General features: G+C 46.7%; 1 protein-coding gene across 1 annotated transcript in view; it reads left to right on the top strand.

Moving 5' to 3' along the window:
• The first annotated feature begins 5,666 nt into the window (after positions 1-5,666).
• Positions 5,667-23,583, top strand: part of TSNARE1 (t-SNARE domain containing 1) — a 409,645-nt gene continuing 391,728 nt past the window's right edge. The window contains exon 1 of the mRNA XM_082235920.1: positions 5,667-5,786. The gene's annotated coding sequence lies outside the window, so the exon portion shown is untranslated. The remainder of the gene's footprint in view (positions 5,787-23,583) is intronic.

The raw sequence follows: 23,583 nt of genomic DNA, 5'->3' as shown, positions 1-23,583 counted from the left end.
AAGGCTAAGATTCCAGAAATCCTTGTCTTAGACTCTGTGAAAGGATTCTGTGGAAATGTAACAGCCCTTCATGTGGATTATTGGACTCTATGAACAGACAGGTGGAATAGACACATGTATGGACCTTATGCATGAACTGACTAGAGAATGAACTGATCCACTGGGTCTGCTGCTTTTTTCGTTGAGCTTTATGAGACTTCTGTTGATATCTACAATTTGATACAATGAATATTTGCTGTTTAGTCGTGTCCGACTCTTCATGACCCCATGGACCAGAGCACACCAGGCACTTCTGTCTTCCACTGCCTCCCACAGTTTGGTCAAACTCATGCTGGTAGCTTCGAGAACACTGTCCAACCATCTCGTCCTCTTCTTATGTCCTCAATCTTTCCCAACATCAGGGTCTTTTCCAGGGACTCTTCTCTTCTCATGAGGTCACCAAAGTATTGGAGCCTCAGCTTCAGGATCTGTCCTTCCAGTGAACACTCAGGGCTGATTTCCTTCAGAATGCATAGGTTTGATCTTCTTGCAGTCCATGGGACTCTCAAAAGTCTCCTCCAGCACCAGAATTCAAAAGCATCAATTCTTCAGTGACCAGCCTTCTTTATGGTCCAGCTCTCACTTCCATACATCACTACTGGGAAAACCATTGCTTTAACTATACAGACCTTCATTGGCAAGGTTATGTCTCTGCTTTTTAAGATGCTGTCTAGGTTTTTCATTGCTTTTCTCCCAAGAATATCTTATTTATACAAAAGTTCAGCCGGTTACGTCTTGTGTGTTTATTATGTTTCACGTAACCATAGGTTTGTTGTTGTTTTACCCCTGACAATCATTCAAGGCACCCCAGGGTGCCACGGCACATTGGTTGAAAACCACTTCTCTAGGGCCTTGCTGAGACAAATTGAATGCATGGTGTCTGTGGCATGAGCGCTATCCGTGGTTCTGAATCCACATTCCCCTCCAAGGTGCCTTGCCTTGCCCTGCACTGCCCTCCTGACTTTCCTTTGCTTCGACTGCCAGCCACCCTTGCCGGTGGACATCTCTGTGGAACAAGACACCCATTGCCCCTGTCGTCTTCAGCGACACCAACCGAGCCTGGTGAAAACTTTTGCAATATCACAGACTTCTTTCTCCAGGCAGGCAGGCAGGCAGGCAGGCATGCATTTCCTCTGACGCTGCCAAATTTACTGGTGCCCAAAAGCAAAGCATACATGCCATTTTGAAGAAACAGACATGTCTGTGAAATGGAGACCAGGCTTTCCAAGGCCTACCGAAATTCACAAAATCACCTTTGAAATCGGGTGACCTTTAAAAGCAAGAAAAGTTTTGAAGGTTAACTGAAGTGCAGGAAGACTTCCAAGTGCTAATTAAAATGCCTGGACATGCAGTCTTTACAAGCCAGTGGAATCTATGCTGGGGTAAGTTTTGCAAGCTTCAAGAGCTCTCCTGCAGGAATCTGACAATGACAGCTATTCTTTATTTTGCTGTAGTAAAGAATAGGTATCCCAGCTCCACTAAAAAGCCGAATAATCTTCTGCAAATTGAGGATAATGACACAATTAAAATCCTCGTTTGTTGCTGCTTTTCTCCCTCCCCCCTCCACACCTGGCACATAAATATAGACAGCAATTAAGATTTAAGGAAGGCATGCAATTTGTAACAATGCTACCGATATTTTAATAAACTTGATTATCACTTCTCATGTCTTAGTGAGCGAAATGTTAATTACCAGCACAACCAGATTAGAGATAGATAGAATAACAGCCTGTGCTGAGTCAGAACTGCAACAAAAAGTTGCAGCACAGAGTTGCAACAAAGGTTGCAGGACAGATTCAAATCAGATTTGTATCGCGAACTGTCATGTGATCCTCGGATGAAGGTGGTATATATTAAATAAATAACCGCCCTGTACCTCAATTTCACCACCACCCCTTTCATTTTTCTCAGTCCACGCCTCAATCAGTATTCCATGGCAATGATCAAAATTGCTCTGTTTTAAGGCCCTCTCCCACACTTTTTTATTTTTTTAATGTTTTATTTAGACGTTTCATAAAACACACACACACATTCCTCTCTTGATTTCGGAACACCCACCTCCCCAAGGCTGCTAGTCTAAGGGAGCAATCCTATACACAAGATAAGCATGAATAAATTTGCACCAGATTCAAACTTCACTGAGCATCGGGGCTACTGCTGGCTGAGACAGTCTAAGGCTGGCAGATGGAAAGCACCCCTCTTGCAAGAGCGTTTGAGTTACAACAACCTTTCTGCTGGCTTGACTTTTGCTGGGTTGCCAGGTCACATGAATGAGGAAAACAGGCTTCAGAACCAGCCTACGTCTCCCCTCTCTGGTCCTCACCAATCACCATGCTCCCTTTTCCAGGGCTTATGCCGGGTTAAGATCCATTGGGCTCAGCTGGCTGGGCCCCACATAAACTGGGATGGGAAAACAAGCCAGCCATAGGGGCGGTGGAAGAAACAGAGAACAGAGGATCAGGGTGGATTTGATTTAAATCAAATCCATTTAAATCATGATTTAAATCACTAGTCAATAAAGATAAAGGTAAAGGGACCCCTGACCATTAGGTCCACTCGCAGACGACTCTGGGGTTGCTGCGCTCATCTCACTTTATTGGCCAAGGGAGCCGGCGTACAGCTTCCAGGTCATGTGGCCAGCAGGACTGAGCTGCTTCTGGCGAATCAGAGCAGTGCACGGAAACGCCGTTTACCTTCCCGCCAGAGTGTTACCTATTTATCTACTTGCACTTTGACATACTTTCGAACTGCTAGGTTGGCAGGAGCAGGGACTGAGTAACGGGAGCTCACCCTGTCACGGGGATTTGAACCGCCGACCTTCTGATCAGCAAGTCCTAGGCTCTGTGGTTTAACCCACAGCGCCACCTGCGTCCCTCACTAGTCAGTAACACTTGATTTAAATCATATATTTTTTTTTACAGAAAGACTCATTCTTGCTGGTATAATCTTAATATTTACAACCAGATGAAGTTTTCATTTTTGGAATAATAAATTTTCAGAGTCGTTCTTGCAGTTATATCAAAAATTACTGATTTGGTTATCCTATTCGAAATACATAGAAAGATAATTATGAAATTGTTTATATTTGGGCAACTTTTCTGCTGTACTTTATCAGAAGGAGAAAAACAACCATTTCCTTAATAACGATTTAAACAATTTATTTAACTAAAACAATAACATTATAGCATATGTATCCATGTTTGTTAACTGATGAGGTTAACACACACACACACACACACACACACACACACACACCAGACTGAGTTTTAGCACACATGAAAAACTTAAAACAAATCCTTATTTCCTGATGAATAGCCTTTGGACTACAATGTAACTTAAATAGAAAAATAGAAATTCTAGGGACAGAACTACCCAAAATATATAGAAATTTATTCATGTATGCTACTGCAGCGGCAAGAATGTTACTTGCCCATAAATGAAAAGAAGAAGTAGTCTCGACGGAAGAAGAATGGATACAAAAACTTACAGAATACGCAGAAGTAGTGAAACCTACTGGAAAAATATGAAATGATTGAATATTTACAAACAAACCGTAAACAGGTAAGAACATTGGCAGGATTATTGCAACAACCTGCAGTTTCACAAGAGGATACATTTAAAGTAGATGGATAAATGATTAAGTTAATTTGGAGCATGCAGAAAATATATTTAAAAAATCAATAAACTGCAGAAAGAGGGGGAAGGAAGTCGAGTTTTGACATGTTAAAATGCTTGTAATTTTTTAAAAAATGTGTAAAATTGAAAATCCTAAATAAAAATTATTTAGAAAAGAAAGAAAGAAAGACTTACGTGAGGTTACCAAGATTTAGGTAGGTAGCCGTGTTGGATTGATGCAGTCAAAAGAAATTTAAAAAATTAAAAAATTCCAGTAGCACCTTAGAAACCACCAAAGTTTGTTCTGGGTATAAGCTTTCGTGTGCATGCACATTTCTTCAGATACTAAGTTTACCAAGTGAGGTTACCAAGTTTTGAAAACCTGGGGTGCCTGACTCACTTTGGACAGCAGCAGGGCCGGATTTAGGTTTGATGAGGCCCTAAGCTACTGTAGGTAATGGGGCCCTTTATATGTCCAGCTGTCCTTTGTCAACAACAAATTGTCGCTGGTTTTTGTGTTGAATATATGCTATATGGTTATTTATGGACCTCATAGGTATCTCAAGCCATTTGCAAGTAACAAAATATGTATTTTATCAAAGTAATTGTTGAACAGAAATACAATTAAGAAGTAGAATAATAATAATAATAATAATAATAATAATAATAATAATAGTGAAATGATTATTAAGCTCTAACTTAAAATGATTTTTTTATTCATAACAAACTTAATCATAGCTGTCAACTTTTCCCTTTTCTTGCGAGGAATCCTATTCGGAATAAGGGAATTTCCCTTAAAAAGGGGGAAACGTTGACAGCTATGAACTTAATAATGCAAACACATTGGCATTTGGCAATAACAAAAGTTCCTTTAGAAACACAGTTGACAAAGGCACACAATCTAGTCTCTAAAAACTTGTTATAACATGAAATAATAGTAGCAAACCAGTGATATTTTAGGTAGCAGGCTAGCAGACTTACTTAAATCATAGGAGCCTCCACAACACAAAACACTGTTGCTATAAGTAGGTTTTATTTTGTTTTTTATCTTCTATTTTGGAAATGTACATCCAGTTTTTCCCCCTTTACATTTTTTGGGGGCCCCCAAGAAAGTGAGGCCCTAAGCTATAGCTTGTTTAGCTTATGCTGTTGTTGTTGTTTAGTCATTTAGTTGTGTCCGACTCTTCGTGACCCCATGGACCAGAGCATGTCAGGCACTCCTGTTTTCCACTGCCTCCCACAGTTTGGTCAAACTCATGCTGGTATCTTCGAGAACAGTGTCCAACCATCTCATCCTCTGTCGTCCCTTCTCATTGTGCCCTCCATCTTTCCCAACATCAGGGTCTTTTCCAGGGAGTCTTCTCTTCTCATCAGGTGGCCAAAGTCTTGGAGCCTCAGCTTCAGGATCTGTCCTTCCAGTGAGCACTCAGGGCTGATTTCCTTCAGAATGGAGAGGTTTGATCTTCTTGCAGTCCATGGGACTCTCAAGAGTTTCCTCCAGCACCAGAATTCAAAAGCATCCATTCTTCGGCAATCAGCCTTCTTGATGGTCCAGCTCTCACTTCCATACATCACTACTGGGAAAACCATGGCTTTAACTATACGGACCTTTGTTGGCAAGGTGATGTCTCTGCTTTTTAAGATGCTGTCTATGTTGGTCATTGCTTTTCTCGCAAGGAGCAGGCGTCTTTTAATTTCGTTGCTGCTTTCCCCATCTGCAGAGATAATGGAGCCCAAGAAAGTAAAATCTCTCACTGCCTCCATAAATCCGCCGCTGGACAGCTGCCTCGTAACAAACTATCCCGCAGTTCGCAGTTGCCCAACTCTCCTTTTTTTATGAATGAACCTCCCAGCTTCTCCAGAGGCGGGGCCAGGCAGCTCCCCCTCGCTGCTATTCATTCGCTCCGCCTCCGCGCCGTGCTTGCTGGGATTTGTAGTCCGGCCCCTCCTCTCTTTCTCCGACGCAGGGAGCTGCGAGCCAATGAGACATCGCGCAGCTGAGCAGGGGGGAGGCCATTCTGTTTCCTCCCTCCTCGCTACGCAAGCGCAGTGCGGAGCCCCCTCTGCTCTCGTCCTCCCAAGCCCAGGCTGCTGCCGCTGACAACCCCGTTACGCACACGCGTTGTGGGCAGGTGAGGAGCTGCGCGCGCAATGGTGCCCCAATTTCCATGGGGCGTTTTTGCATGAGTCATGGCCCGGGCCCCCCCCTACCCACCTAGCAAGGAGGGGGATGATGATGGCGAGGGCCATAGAAGAAGAAGAATAAGGAGAGTCATGGCCCGGCCCCCCCCCTACCCACCTAGCAAGGAGGGGGATGATGATGGCGAGGGCCATAGAAGAAGAAGAATAAGGAGCCTTGCAAGGCGGGGAGGCGGGCGGATCCTGGAACATTTGCACATGTGAATGCAAAAAAGGGGGCCACTTTGGCAGGGGCCGGAGGACCGGGCTGGTCTCTTCAGTGGGGCTGCAGCAGGCTGGGGAGAGATGTGGGGCTCAATTGAATGTGTGTATGGTTGGATTCTGTCAGGGGCCAAAGCTCCCCCACCAACCCTGTGCTACCAGAGAGGAGGGCTCGGCGTCTCAGTTTGCATGCAACAATTTGCTCCTCTTTTGCTTCCTCTTCTTTTGCTAATGTAGCAAAGTTAGTGTTGTTTTTGTTACGGATACTTTGAGGAGCTCCTAGGGAGATTGCATCTTGCTACTGTATCCGGGTTTGTGTTGTGTATGTTCACAGATAGTTGCATTTTTGCTTTCTCTGCGGACCTGTCAATTCTTGCATTCAGTGTAAGAGGGCTGCTGCCTCTTCTTCAAAGTCCTGGACCGGTTTTGGCCTAGTGTTTCTGAGCATGTGCAGAGATACTTCCCCGTGCCCTAGAATCATGCGTTGAACAACTTACTTTCGTGGAGAAGAGTATTCTCTTGTCTCCCAGGAGACCCTCTGAGCATATCTTGAGTAGAGCTGAGCATTGTAACAACAACAACAACGATGATGATTTATTATTTATACCCCGCCCATCTGGCTGGGCTTCCCCAGCCACTCTGGGCGACTTCCAGCCAAATATTAAAATACAGTAATGCATTGTCTTTGGCCTGTAATCTGCCTTGGCTTTCATTTCCCCTATAGCCGCTGCTTGGTTTGAGAGATGTTCTGGGACACAATATGTAATGATCGGAGGGAGAGACTGGTGCTCCGCTTGAAATACACTGTGATGACACTGTAGACACATCCAATCTCGACAGATGCAGTCCATGAAACTGTGTTGACCATGAAAACATAAGAAGAGGCCTGATGAATGAGGCCAGTGGGCACCTAACCATAGAATCAGTGTTGGCACCTGTCTGTCAATAGACAAAATAAAAAAAAAATCCTTCCAGTAGCACCTTAAAGACCAACTAAGTTAGTTCTTGGTATGAGCTTTCGTGTGCATGCACACTTCTTCAGATACACTGAAACAGAAGTTGCCAGATCCTTCTATATAGTGAGAAGGTGGGGAGGGGTATTACTCAGAAGGGTGGTGGGAATGGGAGATTGGCAGATAGCTGAGGTGAGCCTGTTGACGACTCTTAATGACTGCAATAGGTCTTACAGGAAAAGGCAAGGGGTGAGAAGGTGAAAGATGGCTTAGTCATGTATAATGAGATAAGTATCCAATGTCTCTGTTCAGACCAGGTCTCTCCATGGTTTTGAGTTTGGTAATGAGTTGCAATTCAGCAGCTTCTCTTTCCAGTCTTTTTCTGAAATTCCTTTGTAGTAAAACAGCTACTTTGAGATCTTGTATAGACAATAGAGTGTGCCTCCGGGGGTGAAGTCAAACCACTGTGTTAGCAGCAATTTTAGTGGGGCGCAAGCCTGGGCGGTGTGTCTGAAGGTCCTGGACCTCTCAGATGACAACACACACACACACACACACACACACACACAGCCTCACTGATGTGGTCCAAAGGAAAGCAGAACCAGACATTTGGCATCATCTTGGCTGCAGGAGGAGGCATACAAGGCGCCATCCAACTGTCTTAGGTGCTGGAGGGCCCTGCTCTTGCCACTTACCATCTGGCCTGGGGCGGGGCCTGGGGCCTCATAAGGACTGCGTGCTGCTTGCGGCTTGCTGCCCAGGAGGACTCCCCTGAGTGAGTGCTTGTGGGCCCTGCTCTTGCCACTTACCATCTGGCCTGGGGCGGGGCCTGGGGCCTCATAAGGACTGCGTGCTGCTTGCTGCCTGCTGCCCAGGAGGACTCCCCTGAGTGAGTGCTGGAGGGCCCTGCTCTTGCCACTTACCATCTGGCTTGGGGCGGGGCCTGGGGCCTCACAAGGACTGTGTGCTGCTTGCTGCCTGCTGCCCAGGAGGACTCCCCTGAGTGAGTGCTGGAGGGCCCTGCTCTTGCCACTTACCATCTGGCCTGGGGCGGGGCCTGGGGCCTCATAAGGACTGCGTGCTGCTTGCGGCTTGCTGCCCAGGAGGACTCCCCTGAGTGAGTGCTTGAGGGCCCTGCTCTTGCCACTTACCATCTGGCCTGGGGCGGGGCCTGAAACCTCACAAGGACTGTGTGCTGCTTGCGGCCTGCTGCCCAGGAGGACTCCCCTGAGTGAGTGCTTGAGGGCCCTGCTCTTGCCACTTACCATCTGGCCTGGGGCGGGGCCTGAAGCCTCATAAGGACTGTGTGCTGCTTGCTGCCTGCTGCCCAGGAGGAGTCCCCTGAGTGAGTGCCTGAGGGTCCTGCTCCTTCCTGCCACTTACCACCTGGCCCGGGGCGGGGCCTGACAGGCCTCACTAGGACAGTTGTTACTGCCGGAGAGGCACAGAGTGTTTTTAAAATGTTTTTAAAAAATTTTCTTTGGGTTTTTTGTATGTGGGGGGTGGGGGTGGGAGGGATGTTTGGTTGGGCTTGGGGAATTATTATTTTTTTTATTTTGATGTTTTTGTAATTTTTACATTTTTTGTTTGTATTGTTTTATTGGTTTTGTTTGTTTGTTTAAGGTGTTATTTTGTTTTTAGGGGGAGGGGTCAGGGCTGCCGGGGAGTGGGCCCCAGCCCACAAAATGGCTGGGGCATGTTCCACAGGGGGGGATGCACTGGGACAACCGATCTCAGTGATCACGGGTAGGAGGAGGAGTTACGCTAAGACCAGACCATGTCATTACAGAGGAGGCAGGTTTAGTCGTTGTCTGAGGACTATCCCTGCCTCCGGGTCTGGTCCTGTCCGGATGGATACTAGAATCAGCAAGGGATACCCACATGACCTGAAGGTGCTGCTGTGCAATGCCAGGTCAATGATTCATAAGACCACTGCCATCCATGACTTGATCATGGATGGAGGATCTGACCTGGCATGTGTAACAGAGACTTGGCTGGATGAAGCAGATGGGCCTGTCCTTGCCACTGCTTGTCCACCAGGTTTCTCTTACGCACAGCAACCCAGGTCATGTGGGCGGGGAGGGGGGGTTGCAGTGATTTTTAGGAAGTCATTAGTTTGCACCAGGCGTCCTATTGGGAAGACCCAGTTTTCTGAGTGCATGTTCTGGAAGTTGGGCAATAGGGGCAGTACAGGATTCCTTTTGGTGTACCGACCTCCCCGCTGCGCCAAGGATTCCCTGCCCGAGCTGCTTCAGGTCGTGGCGGATGTTCTCCTGGAGACACCTAGCTTGGTCGTCCTGGGGGATTTTAACATCCATGCCGACACGACCTTACAAGGGGCCGCTCGGGACTTCGTGGAAAGCATGGCCTCCATGGGGCTGTCCCTGAATAAGTCTGGCCCAACCCATAGCCGTGGACATGCCTTGGACCTGGTGTTTACCTCTATGGATGTTGGTGATCTGACACTAAGTAAAAGCGAAACGAAAGAAGTGCCATGGTCAGATCACTTCCTGGTGCAACTGGACTTCTCTGCGACCCATCCCCTCTGCAGGGAGGTGGGACCAATTCGGATGGTCCGCCCCCGCCACTTAATGGATCCAAATGGTTTCCAGAGAGTGGTAGGGGATGCTTTATCCCATGTTGATGGCCTTTCAGCTGATTCCCTGGTGGCCCGCTGGAATGTGGAGTTAACCAGGGCTATTGACTGTTTGGCTCCGAAGCGCCCTCTCCGATTGCATGGAGCCCGGACAGCCCCGTGGTTTTCCACGGATCTGAGGGCAATGAAACAATCGTTGAGACGGCTAGAGCGCCGGTGGCGGATAACTCATTCCGAATCTGACCGGACACAGGTTAGAGCTCAACGTCGAGCCTACCAAGTGGCGATAGCGACGGCGAAGAAGAATTTCTTCACCGCCTCTATTGCATCTGCAGAAAACAGCAGCAGGAGACTTTTTCAGGTGGTTCACAATTTAGCGGAACCACCTGCAACATCGGGGCCCAGTACGGGCCACATGTTCTCCTGCAATGATTTCGCAAAGTTCTTTGCAGATAAAATCGCTCAGATTCGGGAAGAAGTAGACTCCACCGTGGGAGCAGGGCCGGGGCGGGAGAGTGCAAGAGTTCTGTCTAGTCAAGTTGAGTGGGATCAATTCCAATCTGTTACCTCCGAGGATGTGGACAGGCTGCTTGGACGAGTGAAACCAACCACCTGTCTCCTGGATCCTTGCCCATCCTGGCTTATAAAAGCTAGCCGGGAAGGACTGGGCGATGGGCTTCGTGGGGTGGTGAATGCTTCCCTCCGTGAGGGAGCCTTCCCAGACCCGCTGAAAGAGGCGGTTATTAAACCGCTTCTTAAAAAACCATCTTTAGATGCGGCCACGATGGCCAATTATCGCCCAGTCTCAAATCTTCCATTCTTGGGCAAGGTGATTGAGCGAGCGGTTGCCGAACAACTCCAGGCACGCCTGGAAGAAGCGGACCATTTGGATCCCTTCCAGTCGGGATTCAGGCCTCATCATGGGACTGAAACTGCCTTGGTCGCACTGGTTGATGATCTCCGGCGGGCTAGGGACAAAGGTGAGAGCTGTTTCCTAGTTCTGCTGGATCTCTCAGCGGCGTTCGATACCATCGACCATAGCATCCTTCTGGACCGTCTTGGGGGGCTGGGAGCTGGGGGCACTGTTATACAGTGGTTCCGCTCCTTCCTCCTAGGCCGTGTTCAGAAAGTGGTGGTGGGGGATGAGTGTTCAGACCCCTGGGCTCTCACTTGTGGGGTGCCTCAGGGTTCTGTCCTCTCCCCCATGCTTTTCAACATCTACATGCGGCCGCTGGGAGAGATCATCAGGAGGTTTGGGCTGGGTGTTCATCAGTATGCGGATGATACCCAGCTCTACCTCTCTTTTAAATCAGAACCAGTGAAGGCGGTGAAGGTCCTGTGTGAGTGTCTGGAGGCGGTTGGAGGATGGATGGCGGCTAACAGATTGAGGTTGAATCCTGACAAGACAGAAGTACTGTTTTTGGGGGACAGGAGGCGGGCAGGTGTGGAGGATTCCCTGGTCCTGAATGGGGTAACTGTGCCCCTGAAGGACCAGGTGCGCAGCCTGGGAGTCATTTTGGACTCACAGCTGTCCATGGAGGCACAGGTCAAATCTGTGTCCAGGGCAGCTGTTTACCAGCTCCATCTGGTACGTAGGCTGAGACCCTATCTGCCTGCGGACTGTCTCGCCAGAGTGGTGCATGCTCTGGTTATCTCCCGCTTGGACTACTGCAATGCACTCTACGTGGGGCTACCTTTGAAGGTGACTCGGAAACTACAACTAATCCAGAATGCGGCAGCTAGACTGGTGACTGGGAGCGGCCGCCGAGACCATATAACACCGGTCTTGAAAGACCTGCATTGGCTCCCAGTACGTTTCCGAGCACAATTCAAAGTGTTGGTGCTGACCTTTAAAGCCCTAAACGGCCTCGGTCCAGTATACCTGAAGGAGCGTCTCCACCCCCATCAGTCTGCCCGGACGCTGAGGTCCAGCGCCGAGGGCCTTCTGGCGGTTCCCTCACTGCGAGAAGCAAAGCTACAGGGAACCAGGCAGAGGGCCTTCTCGGTAGTGGCGCCCGCCCTGTGGAACACCCTTCCAGCAGATGTCAAGGCGATAAACAACTACCTGACATTCAGGAGACATCTTAAGGCAGCCCTGTTCAGGGAAGTTTTTAACGTGTGATATTTTATTGTATTTTTGGTTTTTATGGAAGCCGCCCAGAGTGGCTGGGGAGGCCCAGCCAGATGGGCGGGGTATAAATAATAAATTATTATTATTATTATTATTATTATTATTAGTGTAGGGTTTCCCACTTAGACTTTTCTTCTCCTGAAGATATCCCACAAGGCAGTGGAGGTTTAGGGTCAGAGTTTTCTTCGCCTCTCGTAGAGTTAGAAGGGACTACCTGGGTCATTTACTCCAACCTGTGCAATACAGTGGTACCTCGGGTTAAGAACTTAATTCGTTCTGGAGGTCCGTTCTTAACCTGAAACTGTTCTTAACCTGAGGTACCACTTTAGCTAATGGGGGCTCCCGCTGCTGCACAATTTCTGTTGTTGTAAATAAAAATATGCCCTTTTCCCTTATGGGGTATCCAAGAGCCCATATAGAGTCCTTACATAGGTTCCCTATTGGTAGGAGAAAATAACAGAGGCCAACCAGAGAATATTGAGAAGCAAAGCAGCTAGTAAGCTTGATCTTTATTGATCTGTTGCAACAGGGTACTCCCCTCACACGCAGGAGAGGAAGAGGACCCAGAACAATGGCGTGCAAAGCCTTATAAAGACCTTTGAAATTCCCATCCTCTAGATCAAGACCACCCCCAGAAACATTATGCATACATCACAGAAGGGGTGTAACCTAAGACCACCCCTCAGATCCATCCCACCTACATCACAGAAATTTAAATGTTGTTTTTCTCCTGTCACAGTTTATCTCCTGTCTAGCAGGTTACTTGATTGGATTTCCTAGGGAGCCTGGCCATTCTTTTGTAGTGGTAAAATACTTATTTCCTGGGCCAGGTCACAGGCTCACACCTTATTCAAACAGAGATTAAGAAAGGATTTGTGAAGGAAGAGACAATGGGGAGGCTTTTCCATTTTTAACCTTGCAGAGAAAGGATTTGGTCAGTTTAGGAATCAAAATGGTTCCAGGTTGGCTTTCCTGTGCTGATCTATGTATGTACAGTTATGAACATTACTATATATCTAAGACCATAAAATTCCTATCACACTGTTCTCATCCTGAAGCAAATTTCTTAACCCGAGGTATTATTTCTGGGTTAGCGGAGTCTGTAACCTGAAACGTCTCTAACCTGAGGTACTACTGTATAGGAATCTTTCACCTAACGTGGGGCTCAAACTCCATGACCCCGAGTTTCATGGCTGAGTGGGGATTTGAACCACGGTCTCACCCAGGTCCTAGTCTGACACTCTAAACACTACTAAACACATCGCAAGAACAAATTCATAATAACAGCAATAAAGCCGCAACACATAACAAATGTAGCGGCATGCAAATAACACACATCTTGTTAGTAACATTCCACCTCCTGGCAGTAGCAAAAACAACAAGGGAGTTTGAATGGATGCACCTTCGTCCTAGATGTCCTAGCCACTGAGGTTTGTCAGCTACAAATCGGTGAGGATTAAGTGAGTGTGATCAAATGTCTAGGCTTCAACTTTCCCAGAGGAGCACTGACACCTTTGGCCAGGCATAGGCAAGCTCGGCCCTCCAGATGTTTTGGGACTACAATTCCCATCATCCCTGACCACTGATCCTGTTAGCTAGGGATTATGGGAGTTGTAGTCCCAAAACATCTGGAGGGCCGAGCTTGCCTATGCATGCCTTTGGCACTGCCAAACATCCCATAATGTTACTCACTGCCCCTCTCCTGCAGCTGTTTTCACACTTTGGGGGCCCAGGAGCACATAAAGATTTTCTCTTTTTTTGAGCCATGGCATGTAGCCCCTCCAAATTACCATAATCTGAGCCTTGAAAAGTACATAGAGCTGAAAGAGGAAGTGGGAGAGAAAGTCACTCATCCAACTTCCTTCTTCATCTCTCTCTCTATTTCTTCAGGGAGAAAACGGCAGCGAGCACCTTGTGGCCAAGGGCCAAGGGGACAGTGAGTGGGCGGAGGGGACTCAGGTTTTGTGGGCCCCAGGGGAAGACCCCAAGGACACCACTGTGCTCACAAAGTGATCCCTTCCTTATCACAACAAGTCCACTTTCGAAAAGAAACAGGTTTTTGTTTTTGTTTGCAGTTAGGAAAGTGACTGAGAAATGCAGGGTAAAATGTGTGGAATTGGACCATTTGGGCAGTTGCGTAAGTGACCCGCGAGCAAACCAGGATGAATGCTTGCTGACATATAACCTCCTTGCTAGCAGATCTGAACAGAAGAAAAACCAGATATGATCTACCCTCAGTTTCAGCTTTCCAAGGATGAATGCTAAGTAAATAGGTTGTCCGGAGGATCCTTTAAAGTCCTTGACTGCATTATGCATTGGTGCTAATAGCAGAAGTGGCTTGGCTTGTATTTCTTGCTTTGCACCCTCCATTTCCACAAACTGGATAGGAAGGTAAAACTTCAAACTCAATGCATAATGTTAGGATCACCACCATTTGGGGCCATTGAAGTGCCACAACATAGCTGGTTCTCATGTGAGTTATGAATTGCTCTGGGCTGAAAAGCAGTATAGAAATTAACTGCATTTAGAACACTTCCGTATAGTTTGCATTCAAGCTCATCCACAAGACGGTTGCATGCTACGAGACCCTATAATTGTCTCAACTTCGGTTTCTCCATCTGCAATGTGGGGACTTCCCCTACAGGGAGCTTGTCAGGGCTGCTGAGGCAACATCTGTGAAGTGCTTTGAACAACAAGTATTTCAAATACAATAATGATCAACTTAATTTGATAGCCATGTTCAAATATATCAAAGGATGTCACATAGAGGAGGGAGAAAGGTTGTTTTCTGCTGCTCCAGAGAAGCGGGCACGGAGCAATGGATCCAAATTACAAGAGAGAAGATTACACCTAAACATTAGGAAGAACTTCCTGACAGTAAGAGCTGTTCGACAGTGGAATTTGCTGCCAAGGAGTGTGGTGGAGTCTCCTCCTTTGGAGGTCTTTAAGCAGAGGCTTGACAACCATATGTCAGGAGTGCTCTGATGGTGTTTCCTGCTTGGCAGGGGGTTGGACTCGATGGCCCTTGTGGTCTCTTCCAACTCTATGATTCTATGATTCTATGATTCTAATGAAAAAAGAACTTTCTGATTTGCTGGGCAGTGAGTGCACGAAAGAGAACTTATCTGAGTGTATCTCACCATACCAGGAGCAAGAGTTAAAGGCAGTATTTATTCTTCCTGCAAGAGCAGTGCTGGTATTCCTTCAGGGCTGTGTAAAAATGATATTGAAATACCATTGCAAAAATAACCCCCCAAGTGGCTTTCTCCTGACCCCCACCCTTCCCCCATTTTACATAGTGTGGTGAAAATTAAATACACAAACGTCCACTTATTATCTCTTAAAGCTGAATCAGTGGCCTTCAGTCAAAGGCACTGAATTGAAAGGCGGCTTTTCTGTGTTGGATGAAAGATGCATGCGAGCGTGACTTACTTTTTGGAGGTCAAGCACTATAAAGAGGAGAGATGGCGTCATAGACGAAATTGCTAGCATGGGCTCAGTACAAGGGCAGAAGCTGCTCTTTGGATGGTGTGGAGCAACTGGGTGGTTGTTGCTTTCCAGGAATGGTGAAGCAGTGGGAGGTTGGCACGGTGGAAACACGGTGGCAGAGCCAACCTGGTGCCCCTGCCAGTGAGTTTGCACTAAGCTGACCCCCTCTGCTATCTCCTCCTCCCTTCTTCCGGTAAGTAGCAGCGACTCACCTGCCGGGAAGCTTGTATAATATTCCTGTTCCACTTGTAATGCCTTTTCTGCACAGGAGGTATGGTTCATGGTGTTTGCCTGGATGACCTCATAGTCTCTGAATTCCCAGGCTCTGTCTACTGTTCACTCAGTTCTCAGAGCTGGGTAGTTACCCTTTGCTCTCTCTAAGCAAATAAAGACATTTCCTTTTCATCTTCCAGAAACAGAATGGTATCTACCTTATTCTAAAAAATAAAATCAAAGTTCTAATGGCTCAAACAGAGAAAGAATTGTGAGATGAAGCACCCACACAGGCCTGGATACAACTTGCATCTACAGTGGTACCTTCGCTCTCGAGCGGCTTAGTTGTCAAACAAATCGGCTCCCAAACGCCACAAACCCAGAAGTATGTGTTCCAGTTTGCGAACATTTTTCGGAAGCCGGACGTCCCGATGCTTCTTCCGCTTGGGTGCAGGAAACTCCTGCAGCCAATCAGAAGCTGCGCCTTGGTTTTCAAATGGTTTCAGGAGTCGAACGGACTCCCGGAACAGATTAAGTTCAAGAACCAAGGTATCTCTGTATCTGTATTTATACCATGCGCGGCTTTTTGCAGCAATCTTTTGGTTCTGAATCCGGTACCTGGCTGCTTGGTTACCTTCTGCTGAGTAATGCATGGGCTTGGGACTCAACAAGGCAGTGAGTGAACTATCTGACTCTTGCCTTTGTGAAACTGGAGGTCGTCCAGAAAAAGAACCCCAATTTCTCCCTGACTGAGGATTTGGTGGTTTGCTGGGGTGGTGGCTGTCCTACCGGGCAGGGCTGTGTTTTTCTTCTGGGGTCCTTTTAGAGAATAAATCTCTCCTTTACACATTGGTATCTGTGGGATGTAGAGTCTGTACACAGTTGCAGGAAGGAAAAGAAGAACCCTCATTCCCTTTCCATGGTGCCCTGGTGTGTGACAAAGCTCTGGATTCTTAGCCATTTCATGTTTCTGCGCATTGCTTGGAGCAAAGCAGGTGGACTGTGGAAGCGATTTATGAAAGGAGAGCAAAGGTGGAAGAGAAAAATGCAGTGTTTATGAACATTGGGAAGAAGTATCGTGTAAACACTCTATTTAGTTGTAAATTAATAGGTTTTGTTGTTAGATGAAGCGGTTAGTATGCATCATTACTTGGAGATAATATGAGATAATAGTGGGAAAACTTGCTTTCAATCAGTTTTAATCATCCTTCTTCCTTAGTGATGCAAACTGCCTGGGTAGAAATCAGTGATGTGGGTTTTCTGGAAAATTTTGAATTGGAAATTTCCCCCTCTACTCTGTGCCTCGGGTAAACTGCATCAGAAATGTTTTGGTTTGCATCTGATTTTTTTTTTGGATGCCTTCGAGAGCAATCTAAATGGGTGCAATTATTTTACTGGCATGCAGTAAATAAAGCTAAAACCCTTGTCCAGTTTCCCGATGCAGTATTGGCGATTGGATTTCAACCATATTTGAACTTTCGAAAGCAGCAAACTTTCTATGGACAAATTAAGCATTGGGGAATTTTCTGCCCCGCGTAAACCGGTTCACAACAAATGCACCCTAACTTGTTCTCACAGCAGCAATTCATTCATAAGGGAGAGGTACAGGGGTTCACCCAGACACGATTGGATTGGGGGCCAAGTCTGCTTCTTGTGTGATGTTGCCAGGTACAGAGAATCAAGGCTGTTCTGATCACTATAGCCTAGCTCCTTGCAAGCTGCATCCTGGGTTCTGTTATTTGGTTGCACTTGTGGGTGGGGAATTGGTTAGATTCCAGCTCCCATCAGCCCCTGCCAGCATGGAGGTTCCCTGCTAGGAATTATGGGAATTGAAGCCCAATGGCATCTGGAGAGCCACCGGTTCCTACCCCTTCTCTAGAATTGGCAAATATGTTCATTTGGGTGGTTTTTAGTAGTTTAGGTTCCTTTATAGTGCTTAAGAGTGCCCAATGGTGGGGAGGGGGGGTGTTGTATGTGTGTGTGCTATGCAAAAATTACAATTTTCACAGGAAAAACCATGAAACTGTCAGTATCTCAGCTCTCAGTCAGAGGTAACTGGCCTCCCCCGGGCAACCGACTGAGATACTTGTTGGCCTTCCCGTCTGCGTCTCCCGGCAGGATACAGGCAAGGTCATAAATCGGCAATCCTCCTCAGACGTGAGAAGAACACACCATCCTCCCTCCTCCCTGCATTCCCCCAGGGAGGGGAAAAGAGACAGACAGGAGTCTATTTACATGTCTTTATTCCTGTCGTTTCAGCAGTACATAGAAACGTGACTGCACTCTCCAGACTCCAGCCGTAGAGTCACCACTCCACCCCTGTACTTCCAGTACAGGTCAGATGACACTCTGAGCTAACATCCGGTGCTCAGTACAGAGAATGGACTGCCCCCTTTCCCTAACAGTACAGTTCCAGACAACAACATCCTGTTTTGCATTCCAGCCACCTGCAGCTGGCTTTTGCATTGGTGCTTTTATCCAACAGAAACCAGCCAATGTGTCTCTTGATTCCTGCAGCCCCTGCCAGCTCAGCTCTCACCTGCCTCCCTCAGGAGCCAGTGAATCGCAAGACCAGGCACCGGCAAAAATCACGATGTGGGAAAACCGTGAAGCCAGCCAAGTCCTCCACGTAGTTCAATCCTTATTTCAGAATCGTGATGTATCGGTGTATTGCGATGTTTAGCTGGTGATCTATTGCAATGTTGAAAGCCATTTATCGGCCAGCCCTGGCACTCACAATTTGCCTACCAGATCAAAATGAGCAGAAAATAGCAAAGGTTGCTAGGTTCATAGCAGGGACAATCAGAACAAGGGCCACTAACTGACTGCTGATTCAGGACTTTAAATTGTGCTCTTATACCAAATTTCCTTTTTTGTATATAGTGTTTTACTGTTGTTATGGCCATTGGCCAATGCGAATAAAGTTTTATCTATCTATCTATCTATCTATCTATCTATCTATCTATCTAACACAGTTTGCCTACCTCGCAGGCTTGTTGTAGGGATACTGGCAGTGGTAATGTCCTGGCTTAGGGGTTTGCTAGACCATTAGCCCAAGTTTCTTGGAGAAAGCTTAACAGGCATGCCTCATGTCACCATCTCTTTAAAGGGCAGCTTGGTTTGCCACTGAGGTGTTGGGGTGCTTTTGTCTCCCCCCCCCACTTTCAGAGGTACATTTGGTGGGAGAGCTAGACAGACCGGGCTTTCAGTGCTTTTTCACAAGAATGTGGAGTGCAGCTGATGTCAGGGTTTCTCAAACCGCCTGAGTGCATTGTGTGTGGCTTCCTGTTTTGCAGTGCTTAGCCACAAGAAAGGCACTTGCGGTTGTGTGCAGAAATAGGAATGCCTTTCACTGAGTCTCTGTTGTACGTATAGTGGTTTCACTTTTGATTCCTCTATGGTGGTTTTATCAGATTGCTGTGTAGTTCTCATGGGTGTGTGTGATTTTTCACAGCTATCCAGTGTGCATATCTGCTGCCTTTGTTTTCGTTTTCTCTCCCCCCCCCACGAGAAATACAGGGTTAAAAATATGACAAACCAATTTGTTCTGCATGCCATATACAACTTCAAGTTGTTATTGTTACTTTTTACAGTGGACCCTCCAGATACGAATTAAATTTATTCCGGGGGTCCATACCTAACCTGAAAAGTCCGTAATTGGAGGCGCTGGTTCTGCGCACGCACGTGGCATGATAGAGTGATACTGCATACATGTGTGGTGTTCAGAGTGCTTCTGCACATGCATGCACGGCAAAACCTGCACGTATACACTTCTGGGTTTGCCGTGTTCGCAACCCGAATGTTACGCATCCAGAGCGGTACATAACTCGAGGGTCCACTGTATTTATATGCAAACCTTCCAGCATTTCTCCAGTGAAACTAGGGATGTCCTGTTCCATAATAATAATAATAATATATTATTATATTATATTATATTATATTATATTATATTATATTATATTATATTATATTATATTATATTATTATAATTTATACTCAGCCCACCTGACTGAGTTGCCCCAGCTACTCTGGGCAACTCCCAACATATAGAAAAACATAACAAGACATTAAGCATCCAAAAACGTCCTTACACAGATGTCTCCTAAGGGTTGCAGAGTTACTTATCTCCTTTGGCTTGGGGATCACATAACTCCATACCCTTCAACATTTCTCAGATGAAAATAGGGACATCCTTAGGAAAAGCAGGACATTCCAGGATCAAATCAGAAACCGGGACGGCTTCTATAATTTCTGGGACTGTCCCTGAAAAAATGGGGGCCCTTGGAGGTTATGCAGTTCACACTTAAGAGTAATGCACACTTTCTGAAACAATATACCAAAGAAAACATAGACATCCTTCTGTAAATCTGGGACTGTTCCTGGAAAATAGGAACACTTGGAGGGTCTGTTATATGCCGACATTCAGCCACAAAGTCTGCTGGATGCACTTCACAAGAATAAACAGGTACATTAGGATACAATTTCAAACAAAATGAATTCAGAACATTTCACCCACGTTAAAAGCCCAAACACATCCTTCTTCTGACCGAAAAGCAAATAACATGTCCTACAAGGATGTTGTAGTCATGGGGAACCTCACCAAAGGAGGTCTTGTCCATGGCCCTGAAAATCTCTCCTCACAGTACCGAGGGCTAGAACACTTAGTTTTTTGAATGTGTGCTGAGGTTCTCGGCAGGTTGAGCTGAAAATCAGCCTACGTCTTTGAGAGACTTTCCCCTCTACTTTGTGAAAATACTACTTTGCGCTTGGTCTTTGACATGCTCCATAGCAACATGTCTATTTCTGGATTTCAGGAGAGCCGGTGACATTGTAGGTTGCATCAGTTGGAGATAAATATCTATATATTGAAGCATTGGGAACTTACGGAACAGCTCAGTCTAGGTCTGGTGGGAAGTTCTTTGGTGCAGAGGTCTGGGTAAGGCTGTTGACAAACTGGGGAGGCAACACAGATCGGGGATATCTACTGGGCAGATGTCTTCGCTTTTCCGAAGAAACCCTGTAGTTTTGTGACGGATCTCAGTCTCCAGTAACCCAAAGGGGCACTTCTGGTGGCTCCTCACACCCCTGAGGTTCGATTGGTCTTCGCTAGGGACTGAGCCTTTAGTGTGACAGGCCCTGCCCTGTGGAACTGCCTGTCACTAGAGGTTCAGCAGGCACTTTCCCTGCCTCTTTCTGACGCCTTCTGTCATTTGTACTGTTCAGACTTGCCTTTGCACCATGAATATGTCTTTTTAACCTATCGGTACCTGCTGATGTCTTATTGGTTTTTAAAATTGTGTTTTTATGGGTATTTATGAACTAATGCTCTTATGTATGTGGTAAGCTACAATCTCAGCATAGGAGTTCCCACCATGTATATATATTAGCACCAAGCTCTGGTTGGTTGATCCTGGAGTTACAGTTAAAAAATCAAAGTAGATCCAACAGGTCTGAAGTCTGTTCATGGTATTCCGTTTGCTGCTTGCTAAAGGCTTTCTTGTTTTGGTCGGCGGTTCGAATCCCCATGACGGGGTGAGCTCCCGTTGCTCAGTCCCTGCTCCTGCCAACCTAGCAGTTCAAAAGCACATCAAAGTGCAAGTAGATAAATAGGTACCGCTCCGGCGGGAAGGTAAACAGCATTTCCATGCGCTGCTCTGGTTCTCCAGAAGCAGCTTAGTCATGCTGGCCACATGACCCAGAAGCTGTACTCCAGCTCCCTCGGCCAATAAAGTGAGATGAGTGCCGCAACCCCAGAGTTGGCCACGACTGGACGTAATGTTCAGGGGTCCCTTTACCTTTACCTTTACCTTTACCCAGGCGTTTAGAAATGCTGGTGTGAATTTTAATTTGATTCGGTATTTTAATCTTTTGTATGTTTTAAAGCACAGTTGCAGATTTTCCTTGGCTTTATTGTTTTATATTTTTGTAAACCGCTTGTGAGGCTTTTGTGTTTTCTTTGCAATCAAGCGGTGTATAACTTTTATCAAATAAATTAAAAATTCCATACTGCTTGGCTGTGCATACCTATACAGTCATACCTCACGTTGCGTCCTCTTCAGGTTACGTCTTTTCAAGTTGCTTCCCTCAGCAACCCGGAAGTACCAGAACGGTTACTTCTGGGTTTTGCTGCTCGCGCATGCGCAGAAACGCTAGATCACGCCACACACATGCACAGACGCAGCGGTTCTGGGTGCGAACGCTTTGAGTTGCGGACTTGCGTCTGGGATGGGTTACATCCGCAACTCGAGGTTCCACTGTATATGTGTGAGCATGCATGGCAGCACAAACTGTAGACTGGCCTTTTTACAAAGGGAAGAGCTTTGTGTGAAGAAACCAGCTCGATATATTTCTCTTCGGCTGCAAAATTCCCCAGATATGAATGCCCCCCTGCAGTGCTTACCCACAGTTGCAGAGCGTCTGAAACCTAATTCATACAAATGCTGGAAGAAGACTGGTGCCTTTTTGTTTTGTTCGGAGCCATAAAAGTTTCATTAGGCCTTGTAAAACACACCCAATTTTGCTCTTCCTCGGGCCTGAAATAGAAACTTTGGTCTAAACTACTAGATAATATTCTCTCGGCTCACAATGCCGCTCAATACTTAAACAATAAGAATTGATCCTGCAAGGAATTAAAATGCTGCTTGCTTTTCTCCTGTGACACGATCTAACCAAAATAAAGTGCTTCAGCCAGAGGCATAAAATACAGAAGCAAATACTGAAGTCACGGCTAGGCTCTGAGCCACATCGAGAGGGAGGCTAAAATTGTGACATATGGGAGATGCTCAGATACAGCTGTTTGGAGCCTTACTGCAAGCCCTTGATATAAGCTGAGAGGTGCTTAGGCCTTCAAGATATCTGTGCCTGTTCAAAGCCAGAGACCAAGACACCCCGCACAACCAGGAAGACAGGAGCTGCCTTGCTAAATTCCATCCCTGTACCTTCAGGTTCTTCTCAGTGTCTGAGTCCTCCAAACCATGACTTGTACCAGCCTTCTCCATTGTGCTGCCCTCCAGATGTTTTGGACTATAATTCCCATTAGCACTGCCCAGCACAGCCAGTAATAGGAATGGTGGGAATTCATAGAGTTGGAAGGGAACCCGAGGGTCATCCAGTCCAACCCCCCTGCCAATCAGCTTCTGCTTAAAAACCTTCAGTGTAGGAGAGTCAACAACCTCCTGAAGGAGACTGTTCCGTGGTCTAACAATTCTCACTGAATCTCCTTTTTTTGTAACTTGAATCCATTGGTTTGCATCCTACACTCTGGAGCAGGAGAAAACAGGCTTGCTCCATCTCCCACTTCACCCCTTCAGGTGTTTGAAGATGGCTATCGTATCTCCTTCTCCGTCTCCTTTTTCCCCAGGCTAAACATACCAAGCTCTTTCAACAGTTCCTCATATGTCTTGGTTTCAACCTGGATAGCTTGCTAGAAGGTTGCACGCAGTCCTGTGGGTCTTTAGCCTGGAGATGTTTCCCATTGGGTTGTGCGGTTAGTGCAATGGTCTAAACCACTGGGGTTTGCTGACCAGAAGGTCAGCGGTTCAAATCCGCACGATGGGTTGAGCTCTCATTGCTCTGTGTGGTGTAGTGGTTAAGAGCGGTGGACTCGTAATCTGGTGAACCGGGTTCGTGTCTCCGCTCCTCCACATGCAGCTGCTGGGTGACCTTGGGCTAGTCACACTTCTTTGAAGTCTCTCAGCCTCACTCACCTCACAGAGTGTTTGTTGTGGGGGAGGAAGGGAAAAGAGTTTGTGAGCCGCTTTGAGACTCCTTAGGGTAGTGATAAAACAGGATTTCAAATCCAAACTCCTCCTACTCCTCGTCCTCTTCTTCTTCTTCTTCTTCTTCTTCTGTCCCAGCTCCTGCCAACCTAGCAGTTTGAAAGCATACCAGTGGAAGTAGATAAATAGGTGCCGCTGCGGCGGGAAGGTTATCAGCGTTTTCATGCTTTCTGGTTTTCGGCACGGTGTTCCATTGCGGCAGAAGCGGTTTAGTCCTGCTGGCCACATGACCTGGAAAACTATCTGTGGACAAATGCCGGCATCCTTGGCCTGAAAGCGAGATGAGTGGCACAACTCCATAGTCGCCTTTGATGGGACTTAACTGTCCAAGGATCCTTTACCTTTACCTTGCTGTCGGAAGTGGGTGTT

Source organism: Podarcis vaucheri (genome assembly GCF_965113315.1).
Source record: "Podarcis vaucheri genome assembly, chromosome: 8".
Classification (NCBI taxonomy): domain Eukaryota; kingdom Metazoa; phylum Chordata; class Lepidosauria; order Squamata; family Lacertidae; genus Podarcis; species Podarcis vaucheri.
Note: the sequence above shows the minus strand (reverse complement) of the source record. Positions and strands in the feature narration are given on the sequence as shown.